Genomic DNA, 15,697 nt, shown 5'->3' on the forward strand with positions numbered 1-15,697 from the left:
AATCAGAATAGTGAGTTTACTTCTACTCCTACTGAATGCTGGTTGAAGATCAACAATGAAGTGAAGCTGTATGGCACTCGAAGTATATGTGGAACTCTCTACAGGGCTGCTCTAGAGCCAATTCTTCCAGATAAAGAAATAGAAGTTCAAATTGCAGATACGTATAGCGGTAAAAGTTCCTTACTGCAATTGTATCACAGTAGATGGGGGCATCAAGACAAGCGTCACGTTAGGAATATGCTCAAAAATGAATTTAATATCAAAGTGAATATTGATAAAGAACCATGCGAGCCTTGCATATTTGGTAAAGCACATCGTTTAAGGTTCGGCACTAAACCAAAAGCTGCAAGAGTTGGTGAACTTGTGTCGACTGACGTCTGTGGACCATTCGAAGAGTCACACAGAAAGTATAAGTATTTTGTTGTGTTCAAAGATCATTATTCTAAGTACCGGTATGTTTTCTTTCTGAAACATAAGTCGGATGTCGTGTTTTCTCTAAAATCGTTCATAGCTCATGCTGAAAATTTGGCACATTCAATTAGAGAAATCCTTAGTGAGGTGGTGAGTTCGACAACCAAGAAGTTCGAGAATTTCTTCAGATGAAAGGAATTATTCAGAGACTCACAGCACCATACACACCAGAACAAAATGGAACGAGCGAAAGAGAAAACAGAACAATCGTAGAAATGGCCAGAACGCTAAAGTATTCCAACCAAGAAATCGAATTTCCAGCATTTTTATGGGCAGAGCTTGTTAATACAGCTGCATACATTTTAAACAACTGGAATTTCATCCGTGGAAAACGCTAGTCCACATGAATTATGGTTTGGAAAAAGGCCAAGGATAAAACACATGCACATAATCGGCTCACTTTGTTTTGCTCATGTGCCGGTACAGAAAAGAAAGAAAATGGATCGGAAAGCTGTAAAAGGTTTTCTGATTGGTTATAATGGGGATGAACGCTATAGAATTTGGATAGAAGAAGAAAGAAAAGTAATCCTGTCAAGAGATGTGATTTTTCATGAGAAAATGAAAGAGTGTGAAAAACATATTACAGTCTTACAGGAAAATTCAGATTCAATAAATCATCCACCAGATCAAGAAACACGTGAAGAGGAGGAAGAAGAATTAAGAGAGGAAAGTATTAACATGTCCGATACCGAAGCTGAAAGTACAGATGAAGAGGATGAACTTCTTCACATGGTATGAATCTAAGAGATCATTCTCAGATAAAGAAACCAAGGAGATTTGAAGAATACATCATGGAAATTGAACCCTTCGTCTATGATGAAAAATATCCAAACACATATCGAGAAGCTATAGAAAGTTCTGAAGTGAACAACTGGAAAAAGGCCATGGACAGTGAAATGACTTCTCTGAAATACAATCAGACATGGAAGTTATGTAAACTACCTAAAGGAGTCAAGCCAATACCATGCAAGTGGGTTTACAGAATAAAAAGAAATCCAGATGGTAGTATTGAGAGTAGTAATAAAAGGCTACGCTCAACGGAAAGGAATTCACTTTCAAGAGACCTTCAGTCCAGTTGCAAGAACAAGCACCATAAGAACTTTACTTAGTATAGCAGCAAGTAAAAATATAAGTTTAGTACAATTTGATGTTTCAACAGCTTTTTTGTATGGCAAGTTAGAAGAAGATATTTTCATGTGTCAACCTGAAGGCTATGAAGATAGCACTGACAGAGTATGCCACTTAAAGAAAAGTCTTTATGGTCTGAAACAAGCGCCAAGGTGCTGGAAACAATGTTTTGGGGAATATTTGCGTAAAATTGGTTTTGTAAGAAGTGAAGCAGATCCATGCTTGTTTATTAGAAGAAGCAATAGGGAATTACTTATGTTAGTTCTATATGTTGATGATGGTTTAGTTGCGTCAACAAGTAAATAACTTAGAAAATTTTCTTGGAGATCTGAAGAAAGAATTTAAAATTACAACAAAACCTGCTGAATACTACTTAGGGTTTGGGATTCATCGTCAAGAAGATGATTCTATTAGGTTATCTCAAAGAGCCTACACAAAGAAAGTTCTTGAAAGATTCGGCATGAGTGATTGTAATCCTGTGTCTACACCAATTATCAAAGACAGTATTCAATCAGGGAAAGTAGAGAGTACTGAGACAACATTTCCCTATAGACAAGCCGTAGGAGCACTAATGTATATCATGACAGGACCTCGACCTGACATAGCTTATACAGTAGGAGTTGCTTCCAGAGCTTTAGAAAGCCCAAGTAAAGAAGACTGGCAAAGAGTCAAAAGAATATTCAGATACTTGAAAGGAACTTTAGACAAAGGATTAGTTTACAAATCAGGATACAAGAAAGGCATTCTAGAAAGCTATAGTGATGCTGACCATGGAGGAGACACCACAACAGGGCGTTCAACAAAAGGTGTTGTTTCTATTTACGTTGGTGGAGCAATATCATGGTGCAGTCAAAGACAGTCTACTGTAGCAATTTCCACTACAGAAGCGGAGATAGTTGCATCTAGTGAAGCAGCCAGAGAATTAGTTTAGCTTAAGAGATTGTTCAAGGGAATAATAAATTTAAAGCAGGTACCAGAACTTAAAGCGGATAACGAGGCAGCAGTCAAATTATCTCAGAATCAAGGAGAATTATATAAGAGAACAAAGCACATTCGGATTAGACATTTCTTTGTGAGAAAAATGGTAACGAGTGAAGAAATTACTGTAAAGCGAGTTCCTACTGAACTACAGTTAGCTGACTTTTTTACTAAGCCACTTTACGGCCCTAGGATTCTAAATCTGCGCAGCAAAATAGGACTGATTTAGAATTAAGAACTGCAAAAGAACATTCGGGAAGACTAAACAATAATAAGGGAAAGTGTTAAAGTTGTATTATTGTTTATATATATTTCTTTATTATTGTTTGGCAACACTAAGTAGTTTTTGAAGTTTTACGATGGCGATCATCTAGTAAGTTGGAATAAAGTTTCGCTAATAATATCTTCGTCTTTTCATCTTTATAGTTCACACTTTACTCTGCTAAGTAGATATATAACCTTAATATGTTACTTAACGTCATTAGGTTATGTAAAATTTATCACATGTCTCACGCACGTTTCTATCTGTGAGATATATTTATACAGTTGCTCCAAATTGATGCAAAACTTAAATTTTAACAACTACAATTTGCTCCCAAATTTACAATTTTACTGCGATATAAGAAGCTGTCGACTCGTATAGACCATATCTTTATTTTCCAATCTAAACGTTGTCCCAAAACTCTCATTCACAAAAATCGTTTTTTATTTTTGAAAATATCTCGCTTCCTATAGGTTTAATGTTTTAAATATATGTTTTTAATATTGTAAAGCATAAAATTCTCTACAACTTTTGTGTCAAACTTTTTTTATAGTATATATTTAACCTTTTTTGAGATAGAGGGCGAAGATCACGCAGTGCTTACGCATTTACAGCATTATGCAAGGTCAACCATTAGTCCTCATAATAAACAATACGCCGTTAAAAGTCTGCATATCTTCAAAATATATATAATTATAAAGGATTTACATATTTTATTACATCATATTTCATTCATTAAATAAATATTTGTTTAATTAAAAAAAATGAGTAAAATATTTTCATTACATTTTAATTATATTCTAATTACACTTTTAGTAGGAAAAAAAATAAGGATGTAAATTTTTATCATATTTTTGTTTACAAATACTGTTTTAAAATTTATTGCAATTGAAAACAAATAGGGGGAGGGTTTATAAAAACTTCAATAATAAGACGAAAATAAGTCTTAATTTTTTTCTTCATCGTCGTCTTCTGGTATCTGGAAAATTTTCTGATTCATTATCATTAGCTTCGTCGTCAACGATGAATTTCTTCAGATCTTCAAGAACTTCGGGGTCAAGGGTACTATATTCATCGAGATTGCTTTGACACGGTGAAGCATTGAAGTATGCTTAACCATTACACTGACCGTCCACAAGCTGAAGAAATTCATTCCAGAGTATCCATCCCCATTCCTGGGGTTCTTAATCGTTCCCCGACCTACCGCGTTTGAATTCGATATACACGGCGATATGTAGATGAGCCGCTGTAATTATTGACAGTGGCGTAGCAACAACAAAATTGAGAGTGGGCAAAGAAATTTTGCGAGTCCTCCCCCGCCCTATTTTTATTTGAGGTAAATTCTAATTCAAGTTTTTCAACAATTCTACGTAACATACCAAACTTCTTGTACTTTGTTGTCAACCAGAAAATTACTATATTTAAAAATATGTCTAAAACATTAAAATATGTATACGTACATATATTTTGGGGATCCACCACCAGAATTTTTTTGAAATTTGTCTCAAAAACACGATTGTTGGCCTTCTGTGGTAACTTAAGGGGCCCGCCTTTTTTTATAGGGAAGTTCGGGACTCTTTTCCCGGAAAAAAGTGTGAAGTTCAGTCTCTATTTGGACAATCAAGGTCCAAAATTCCTCTAAAGTTAAAAGGGAACTACCTGCTGAAAGTTTTAGACGATTCTTATCTGGTTGCACGTCCAGAAATTTTTCGAAATTGTAGTTCCAAAATCAAATTTAGGAGATATTTTGAGATATTAGGGGGAATGAAGGATCTTGGGTTCTATCCCCCCCCCCGGAAAGTTTCCGAGATTGTACTCTTAAAAAAATAATTGCTAGCCATCTTTACCGTTAGAGGGCCGTACACTTTTCGAAGTAAAAGATTGCAAGCAATTTCCGATAATCTTCGATGATGTTAGTAGGAGGGAATCTCCACCGAAAATTTTGAAAGTATTAAACCTTAAAGATAAAATTTTAGACAATTTGTAACAATATTGGTGAAGGAGATGGTTATGTGTTTAAAGATTGTGTGCCTCTGAAAATTTTTGGAATTTGTAGTTTTGGTAGTACAATTTTAGATGATCTTTGTTGATGGGAGGGAAGGGGACTCTCCCGTAAATTTTTCGAAAGAGAAGTCTTAAAAACGCTATTGTAAGCTGGTTTATTGAAGATTGAGGAAAGTGACGGGATTAAAGGGTTCTCCCCCTGGTAATTTTTCGAAATTGAAATTTCAAAAACACAATTTTGACGATATTGAACTATAATAAAGAGAGTATTGAGAGAATTAATTCCAAAAATTTTACCAGGGGAGATGAACCCCCTCTCTCCATTGTCATCAAAGATCGTCCAAAACTTGGAATTTTTAGAGATTTAATTTCGAAAAAATCGCTGGGGAAGATTGCTTGATTCCCGTTCCTTTACCTAATGTTATCAAAGTCGTCCTTCAATTGCGTTTTTAACCCATTAATGCCTAGCGTCCCTTTTTAGGGACGGTCCAAAAATTGTGTCTCAATTTCCCAAAAGTAAACATTTCAACTCAATAATTGTGTTCATTTATTACTTTAGTATTGTTTCAATTCGTTACTAGCAGACGGCAGCACATAATCGTTATAAAGTGTGTTCTGTAACCATTTTGTTATGATCTTCGTGAAGAATTTCATTGTTCACAATGTCAAGAACAAAAAAGTAAGTTTTCAAAATTTTTAACAAGTAAATCAATTTGTATTTGATACATATGTTACTTTGATCAATATTTCAGTTTACCTTTTCTTGCATTTTTGTAGATTTTAAAAATTTTATGGATTTTATAGCAATTTAAGAGCGTCCCTAAACAGGGACGCTAGGCAGTAAAGACTGCATTGTTGAATCGTTGCTAGTTTCTTGCTTAGAATTCAAAATTGGCCTCAAAAGAAGTTATTAAATGTTTTTAGACTAAAAAATAGGCAATATGTTTTATTTTTAAAAATTAAAAAGACTAATTAATAATAAAACTACCTTTTTTAAAGATATTTCAGTAACAATTTTTTCTGCAATTTCGAAAAATACTTAGGTAAATTTGAAAAGCTAACTGTTTCAAAAATTAACTTCTTTGAAACCTGAGTTATTTTTTGACATTAATAATCTTCAGTAACTCATTGAGATTTTCTCATTGTTTTGTCTGACTTTGAAGAAGCCGTAGCACTTCTGGAACAGCTCTCTGATGATAAAGAATTCAAGGAGGCTGATATATGCATTTGTCCACCTTCACAAGTTAGTGAAATTACTGACGAATACAGTGGGCGGGATGACTCAGTTGATGTTAATCAATTATCAGGTCAACAGTTGAAATCTTCTGCTACAATGACCATTAGAAAAGTTAATCAGGGTAAGGTAGTATGTGTTGGAGATAGTCAGTCAAGTGACAGTGATGATGTTGAGCAGCATCTTCCAAGCAAACGCAGAAAAATAAAGAAAAAAAAATACAGAAAGAAATTGGGTTAAGAAAGATATATCCATCAATAATAATAAAAAAAAAATGTATGGAATGTGGAAACACCAAGCTTTTTGAATGTTGAATGGACACCAGTGTCAATATTTGAAGAGTTTTTTACAGATGAAATACTGGATGAATTTGTTTTTCAGAGCACCCTCTATGCTCGACAAAAAAACAATACATACTCTTCTATAACGCGAGAGGAGCTGCGTTTATTCTTGGCTATCCTATTAACAAGTGGATATGCATGCTTGCCCCAGCGGAGACTCTACTGGAATCCATCAACTGATGTCAACGACATAGCAATTAGTTCTGCAATGAGTAGAAATCGATTTGAGCAAATTATGCAGTATTTACATTTTGCTGACACCAAACTCAACAAAAATGACAAAGTCGGAAAGTTTTAAATCGTCGGCAAAAAAATATTTGTCGTTGAAAAAGCATGTACCCTCTGATGCCTAGCGTACCTTTTTAGGGACAATTTTTCTGTTATTAATAAAATTTATTTTTTGCATTAGATTTTTTTAATTATTTTTCCTGTCTATTAAACACTATTTGCAACCCGTAAACAAAAAATCTTTGAAAAAAAAAAAAATGTCAGGCATTAATGGGTTAAGATTCCAATTCCAAAATACTTCCGCGGAAAGACTACAAAACCTCATCTTTTCCTAACATGGCAAAAAAAAAAAAATCTTAAACTATGTTTTTGTGACTTCAATATCAACATATATTTCAGAGGGAGAATTTAAAAACTAATGCCTTCGTCTAGTGTCTTTAAAGAGGGCTTTCAATTGCGTTTTTGAAGCTTAATATCGAAAAGTTGAGGGACAGCTCCTGACCCCATAAAACTCTTAACGCTACCAAAGATGGTCAACAACCATATTTTCAAAACTTAACTTTCCACCGAAAACTTTTCAAAATTATCGAACCCAGTTCCTTTCCCTCAACAACGTCATAAATGATGACTTACAACTACTTTTCAGGACTTCAATTTCGCAATTCTTCGCAGATTATGAGCAATTTTTAGTAAAGTAAGAGGAAACTTCTGCACCAGCACTGTTAAAACTACATGTTGCATTTGGCACCTTTCAAGGGTGAAAAGCTTGTTCATTAGCGGTACCATATACGGTGCCGAAATTGTATCCTTAACACAGGTGAAAAACTGGTACCCTTAACCCAGCGTGCACCGCGGTGAAAAATGAAACCCTTAACATTGGCACCCTTTCTGTTTCCGGATGCTGACCCCATCCCGTGTTGTTTGCCTTTTTGGATACGATTGTATACATTATTGTTTTTTGTTTTGAGTTATAAAAAACTAAGTCTTGGTACATTTTCCACATTGAATAGTGTTCTGAAAATGATTAAAACTTGTAATTTAAGGCATTTGATCACATTTCAACTTTCCAACATGTTTAGAAGTGTTCATGACTTTAATTTGTCTGTTCGTTCACGCATTTTCGTACATCCACTAGGATTGCTCAGTAATTTTAATATGTTATTGAAATTTACTGCAGCACGATCGTACAGAAAATGAAGAGCCTAGGTATTTGAAAATAATTTACAGGAACAACCATGAATATTCAATTATATTGCAATCATAGAAAAATAAAATCGTTTCATAAACGTTCAAAATTATTTCGACATTCGAATATCCGTATAGAAGATAAACAAGCACTTTTTTTAGTGTAAAATGTTTCGACAGATTAAAAGCCAAAACAAATTTTAAATGATCTATTCATTCTTACTGGATAATAAATAAAAAATATCGACGCGGAGAAGGAATTTCTTTTTCAAATCTCTATTTTTCGTGCTCTTCTGTTTTTTGTTTGTACACAGAACTGTTAGAATTTCCGTTTGCTTACTGATTGCATCACATTGTTAACAATAAATCTCTTAGTTAAAAATCCACAAGATCCTGACAATACAAGCAAGTAAAACCATCACACATAAAAAAATTGATTGTTGAATAACCTTTTCAAATATCATCTAATTTATGCGCTTTGATGATTGAATGTTACTTATTCAGTGCTGAAAGATATTTTTAGGTAAAATTTATGCGTGATAGAAATAGCAAGACATGTACATAACGCCTGTAACTGAACAAAAAGCAGTAGTCAACGTCCTTTGAAACACTTTTAAATATGTTCGAAAGCTTTAAAGGCTACACTGATCAAATGCATGTACTTACGCGAGATTTTGAAGATTAATCGCAGAAATATTCAGTTTTAATCCAATGGGCAGTATTCATGTGACGTCACTGCGGGTCAAAATCGGCACTTGGGAACTATAGCAAACGAAAATTCGGTACTACAGCTTAGAATAACACTTGTATTTATACGGCTTATAAACTCTTTATATTTAAAAATGATAGGTTTTAGTAAGTTTTTTACTAAGAAACGTTGTAAAAGAATAATGAACGATTCAATTAATACGAAATACTCTATTATCGTATTTTCATGGGTTGAAGCCTCTGATTCCTCATCAGAAACATGGTGAAAACTCAAATTCTCGTTTTACATTTCTCGGCATTTTTCATGCAGTCACAAGTCTGTATAAGCCCTAAGCATGTTCATGATGCGTATGAAGTCCAGTAATCCTTAAATAAAACGAGTTTTTTTTAGCACTACTAACACTGCGTAGTTGGTCAAATTACCCGCCATTGATTGCGTTTGAACGATGTCAGGCGCATGCGCCAACATGTCACCCTTGCTTTTACGAGGTCCGTTCATCTTTCTTATTAGCGTCACTTACCATTATGAAACCAAAAGGCACCTTAATCACATTTCCCAGCCTCCATTGCACCCTGAGCCACCGTGTTTTTAGGGCACCCATAGTTTTGAGTGAAGGACTTTTCCGGCAGCCTTCCGATACTAAAGTTTTAAAAGCGTAATTTTAGACGACCTCGGATGATAATAACGAAAGAGGGGTTTAGAGGCTCCCACGGAAGTTTTTGTTTAAATGGAACTCGGAAAAGGACAATACAGTCAACTTTTGATGATGTTGGAGAATTGATGGGGTTTGGGACTTTATCTATATTAAAGTTCCAAAAGCGCAATTTGAAACGATACGAAAATTTTCTGAAATTGATGGTTAAAAATACGTGATTTCATGTCATCTTCGGAAACGTAAGAAAAAGGGCTAAAGATTTTACCAGGGGCGGCATTTCAGCATTTCATTTGGGGGGTCGAGTTTCTTAAATATGTATTACCACAGTGCGGTAACAAACACACATTAGCTAACAGGAATTGGTCATAAAATCGGTTTAATATGAATAAAAATTAGTGCTTAGAAGCAATTAAAATTTTGATTCATTTTCTAATAAGTTATCATACAAAACATCTCGATACTGAAGTAAAGATACCTTTTGGAAAAGTTTTAATGCATGTTTTTTAGAATTCAGAAGAGCAGAGAATCGTCTTACTATCAGTGCCCAGTGTCGTGCTGTTTTGCCAGTACAGCTACATAGAAAAGGTTTTTTCTTTCTTTTTCGCATTGTGCTTCGAAAATATTTCTCTAACCTAACAAAAAATTTTCTCTACCAGCTGAGCTGATTAGAATAGTTAAAAAATAATCGAAGTAACAAAGTTATGTATGAAAACACTTTTTATGTCTTGCTCTTCAAAATCACACAGGCAACTTCAAAAATTGCGAGGAGCTTAATTTTTCATCATTGAATAATCTAGTCTCGTCAGCGCTCTCAGCTTCAATGAGATGTCATCTACCACCAGCTCTGTTATTCACTATTCCAGGTTGAAGAGTCCACAACAAGGACGGAACTGCAGTCTCTGGATGTGATAACCGGTCTGTCGGTATATTGCCTGTAATTTTTCTTGCCTAGTGCTAAAAATTTTACTCATAATTGAAACATTTTATTTTTCGTTTTCAAAAAATCCAATCCAGATAATATAGAGCCAACCATGCAGAAAAATAATTATCAACAAATCTTGTGTTAATTTTATTCGAAAAACAATCTATTACTTCATACAAAATATTAAAAAATCAGTGTTTGACTTCACATCATCATGTGGATTTTTCTTTTTTTAGCGCCTTTTTAAAATTGGCTCGGAGGAAGAATTTTTTTGAAAACGTTTCACCATTGATTGAAATATGCATCTATCTAAAATCTATTTTCAATTTCAATTGCAGATTGAACTATGGTAGTAGGAACGCACAGATCAATTGTAGATTGAACTGTGGCTTGAATAGTCCGAAAATTAAGTGTGGCGGATTGAAGATGTTTTGATAGAGTAAAGCATTTTTAAAACACTTTCCGCAATAGAAACAAATTGAATAAAAATTCAAACGAAGTCACACATGCTGAAGGGCATGAGCTTTTTCACCATTGAAAGAACCGTTTTGCAACAATTCTCACAGTCGTCAAATCACTGCTTTGAAGTTATAGAGAAAGGTTTTTATGGTTTTAACTCTTGAAGACTATCTTGTGTCACTTCGAGATTGCATAAGTATAAAGCCCCATAAAAGGTATTTGTTGATATGTTTTTTTTTTTTATTCAATAAGCACATGCATTTTTAAGAAGTTTCTATGAAAGCAGATAATGCATTGAGCAGCTGAAACGTGTTTCTAGCAAAAGAAAGCGATGAACACGACACGCATTAAATAAATATACACTTAAAAAATGAGCGTAAAAGTGAATGTAAAATATCAAGGAATTTTCTTGAGAAAACCATGCAGCCACACCACTTTGCACGAGCCTCTCATATTGGACATACCATCGTTACACTGTGCTACCAAGTATGAAATATTTAGCCGTGACAAGGCCGAAAAATACTTCGTGAATTTCTAAGTCATCATCCAAATAACGAAAAACACTTTTTCTAGTCTGGGAGTGTGTCGAGTTTCATCAAATAGTTACTGAGAACCAGCGAGATTTTTTTTAATGAACATTGATTTCCGACTTACATAAATTGAATTCACCCATTTTCTATCATTCTGCTTAAAAAATTTGGGAGTGCGACCGCCCCCTCTGGACCCCCCTATTTGCCGCCCCTGGATTTTACCACCGATTTTTCGATATTGAAGCTCCCAAAACGCAAATTTCAGACTAATTTTAAAGGAATGGGGGCTCCAGTTTCTCCGTCGAAAATTTTTTGTAATGGAACTCGAGATTTAGCTCCGGTATTTCTCGAGAAACGTAGTTTTCCAAACGATTTTGGTGATATTAAGGAGAGGGAGGTTTCTGAAGTTTCTCCCAGAACTTTTCCGAAGTTAAAGTTTAAAAGTGTGTATGTAATCTGTTGTTTCCCCCCCCCCTACAATATATATTTAATATATACCGCCCCCTTCCCTCTCCTAGAAATGACGGGCCTACTTCAGGGCCGGATTAAGCCAGCGCGGGGCCCGTAGCAAATGTTTCCAAGGGGCCCTCGTTTTCGAATGATATAGTAAACAATATAGCACTTCTTCATGGAGACGGGAGGTGTACTTATAACATGCATGAATACATAAATGTGGATTTAGTTTAAGAGCAATACGATGGTTATGATCCCCTTCTATTGCCCCTCGTCTTCCCGTTACTACATACTTTTAACGTTTAATTCCGAAAACGCAATTTTTGGACGATGTAAAGAGAGTGGGGATCCGGAAAATTTTCGATATTTCAATTCTAACGACGCCTGATCATATTAGGAAGAGAAGATTCGGAAACCATTATTTGGAGAAACTGAAGTCAAAGAACGCGATTGCATCCTATCTCAGGTAAGATCAAAGGAAAAAGTTTGAGTTCACAGCGACTCTCCAGGCAGTTTTTTAAAATTGAAGTCTTAAATAAATCTGTAGATTATCCTTAATGATGTTGTAGAGAGAGGAAAGAGTGGCGTTCCATTGAAAAATTTTTGAATTTATTATCTGTTATTTATCTAAAAACACAATTTTAAGCAAAAATTCTCGAAATTATATATTCTGAAATGGCATTTTTTTTACGTTTTTTGGTGATTTTGGGACGGAGTTCGCGAAAGCCATTCCCTAGAATTTTCTGGAAAGTGAAGTTGTGAAAACGTGATAGATAGTAGGCCATCGCGGGTGACGTTTCGGTGTGGGATGGGGTTCAGGCACTGTCCGAGGCAACCCGGAACATTTTCGAAGTTTGAGTCTTAAAAGTACATTTTAGACCATTGTTAACAATGTTGGAGGGGGAGAAGTACACCCCCATTAAAATGTTTCAAAATTATAATCCAAAAAACGCATTTGTAGGCCACCTTATTGAACGACGTTATAGGACGGGATCGGGATTACACCCTTGGAAATTTTTCGAAATTGAATTTCCAGAAAGCAGTTTTAGCGGGTTTTCGATTATGTTAAACAATTTTCTTCCTGAATTTTTCTGAATTTCAAGTTCGAATAAAAAAGTTTTCGTCTACCTTTGGTAGAAGGTGGCAAAGAAAGGGGTTAGATTCGGGCATGAGTGGCAGCTTTTTAGTTTCCTCCCACTCAAAGGAAAAAAATTAAAAACGATATTTAAAGTCTTTCTTCTACACATAATTATTTTAGTTCATCAAAAAATAATATTCTCTTAATAATTCATTTATTTCGCTCAGCATAAGTGTGAAGTCTCAGAATATTTTTCTTTTCTTCTATCATGATCTCTTAATTTTGCTCATTATTGTTGTTTACAGTGCCGGATCTACGGGCTCGTGTCACGGGCGGAAAATTTTGAGGGTGATAAATTCACATGAAATTAAGTAACCAAGAAGAGTTTAAGGATGACTAATAATTATCTTTTCAGGACTCCAATTTCGAAAGCTTTAAGAAAAAAGCCACTTTTAAACAATTTCTGGATGGTAACCCTTTCTCCTCTCTTGTCTAACATCACCAAAGAGAGCCTTAAAATGTGGTTTTAGAATTTGTGCTTTAAGAATTTCAGCATCCTCCTTTTCCTGCTAATCAACAAAAATTGCTTGAATTTTAGTTTTTAGAGCCTAAATTCCGAAACATTCCGGAGAAAGCCCTTAAACCATCTCGATTTAAAAAAAATTCCAAAGGAGAATACCTACCTGCTTCTCAACATTCGGATGAAAAGGCTCCAAAACATCACTCTTTACCTAAAGTTAGAACTAAAGATAGCCTGCGTCTTGACGATTTCAGTTTCTAACATTTTACGAAGCAAACCCGTATCCTCCCCCCCCCCCGGATAACGTCTCCAGTGATAATCAAAAAACACGGTTTGAAACTTGAAGTCAGAATTGTTTCTGGGGCAGTTCAGACCCTCATCCCTTTCTCTAATCTTCCACATAGCTTGAAATTTTGTTTTCAGCTATACCATGGGTCGATCCCTCAAATCCTTTCCTCCCAAAGATAGCCTGAAATTGACTTCAGTTTTGAGCACAATTTCAGGAAAGAACCCCTGCCCCTTCCTCTATTCTTATGAAACAACCAAAACTCTTTTTTTTTTTAAGCTTGAATAGCTGAAAGTTTCAGGACCCTAACTCCCTTAAATTTCCTAAGATACCTTAAAATTGACTTCATTTTGAAAAAAGAAAAAAAAAAAAATCCAGAGGAAACCCAATTCCCCATGCTCCAAACTTTGCCTAAAATTGTAATTTTTAGGTCAGTTTTGAAACTTTTCTTACCCAACGGAGCTTTTTCTCCTTCCACTAAGAAAGATCAACTAAAATTGCGTTTTTAAGACTTCAATTGGGAGAAATTTCTGGGAAGCAATATATCGAAAAAATAAGATTTTTAATTTACCTGAGCATTAAGAAAAGCTAAATCTAAATAAAAAGAGAAAAATAGAGAGAAATTTAAACGGGTTAAAGTACGGAAAGTAGTTTTTTTCTGGAATTTTTTCTCACGGCGCGGTGCCCCCAGAAGCGCGGGGCCCGTAGCATTTGCTACTTCTGCTCTATGGCTAATCCGGCCCTGGCCTACTTCCCTTAGCTTTTTTTTAAAGAAAAACATTTGGTTTTTCATAAGACAGCATTCGGTTTCGACTTAAGTATTTAATGTGTTTGAAATAAAAGCGTCTAGGGTCAAAGTAACAACACTTTTAACGTTTTAGACTGAAATGTACTGTCAAAACTACGGCTGCCTCTGAAAAGCCATTTGGCTCCCTAGGAAGAAATGGTGCAATGGAGGCTACGAAATGTGATCAAGGTGAATGACGATAATAAATGTGAAGACGGACCTCTCTCTCTTTCACACATAAAAGCAAGGGTTGGTGCATGCACTCTGACACCGTTCAAACACAATCAATGGCGGATGAAGGAAGTAACTATGTAGATATTGAATTAAGTACAAAATTGGATTAAAACTGAAAATTTCTGCGATTATTCTTCAAAATTTCGCATAAATACAGGCATTTGATCATTGTGTACCTTTTAAGGCTTTCGAACATATTTAAAAGTGTTTCAAAGTACGTTGATTGTTCAGTTTGCTGTTATGTACTGTCCACCTCTGACAAGTTGAGATCTGCTGCCCGACTGATTAAGTTCGTTTTTTAAGAGTAGCTTTTTGAATGTAGTAAAAATGTGACTGGCCATTTGTTTTTTGCCAAAAGAAGGAAAAAAAATGATACTTTACCCACGAAGTTGTTAGTAATTTTAATGCTTCACTTCGTATTCGAATAAATATTCATAGGTTAAATAAATGAAAAGCATAATTTCAATTTGGTGTAATTTTTTTATTTATGCAAAGTGTCAAAACTTATTAGAAGAATGTACATTTATTTAGTTTACAATTTTTTTTTCTCCCTTAACAAAAAATTATTACCTTGTAGACTGAAATCTTAAACCTGATACTTAATTTTTTGCTTACATTATGCTTTAGTTTTCTGACCGAAGCCAAAGGTTGGAAAAAAAAAAAAAAAAAGAAACGAATAACAGTCAAGGAGCTTTCCCAGCTCATTTATTTAACTGCCTCACATGTGTTACTTACTGTATGGTAAGTGTACATGTAATGTGTGATATGTCTAATTTTCTTCTAAAAAAAACAAAAAAAAAAAAACAGGCTACGGAAATAATATACAAAGATTATGACAGAGACAACACTAATTGTGTTACTTAAACTTACCCCTCCCCACTCTTTAAAAAAATTTAGAGAGGTTTTTCTTGTAAAAAATAAAGCCCCTTAATTAACTGCCTCGTTTCTTACAGGTACTAGATTCTTTGTGCTATTTGTATTCTTGAGACTGCATTGCAGTCCGCGATATGCAACTTCAAACTACTTGAAGCCGGAGCTCTCAGTGGGAAAATCTTTCCATTTTATCACCATTGAGAAGAGATTATATGGAGGGAGTGAAGACTCATTCGTGAAGGAAAGACGCCAAGTCACGTGAGAGTTTAATGTGAAGCATTGGAAGGAATCAGGTTTCTTTCACTAGTCTAGTGACTTGGAGCGCTGGGCCTCAGCTTTTGCTAAGCCAATGATTGGACT

This window comes from Uloborus diversus, chromosome 3 (assembly GCF_026930045.1).
Source record: "Uloborus diversus isolate 005 chromosome 3, Udiv.v.3.1, whole genome shotgun sequence".
NCBI lineage: Eukaryota > Metazoa > Arthropoda > Arachnida > Araneae > Uloboridae > Uloborus > Uloborus diversus.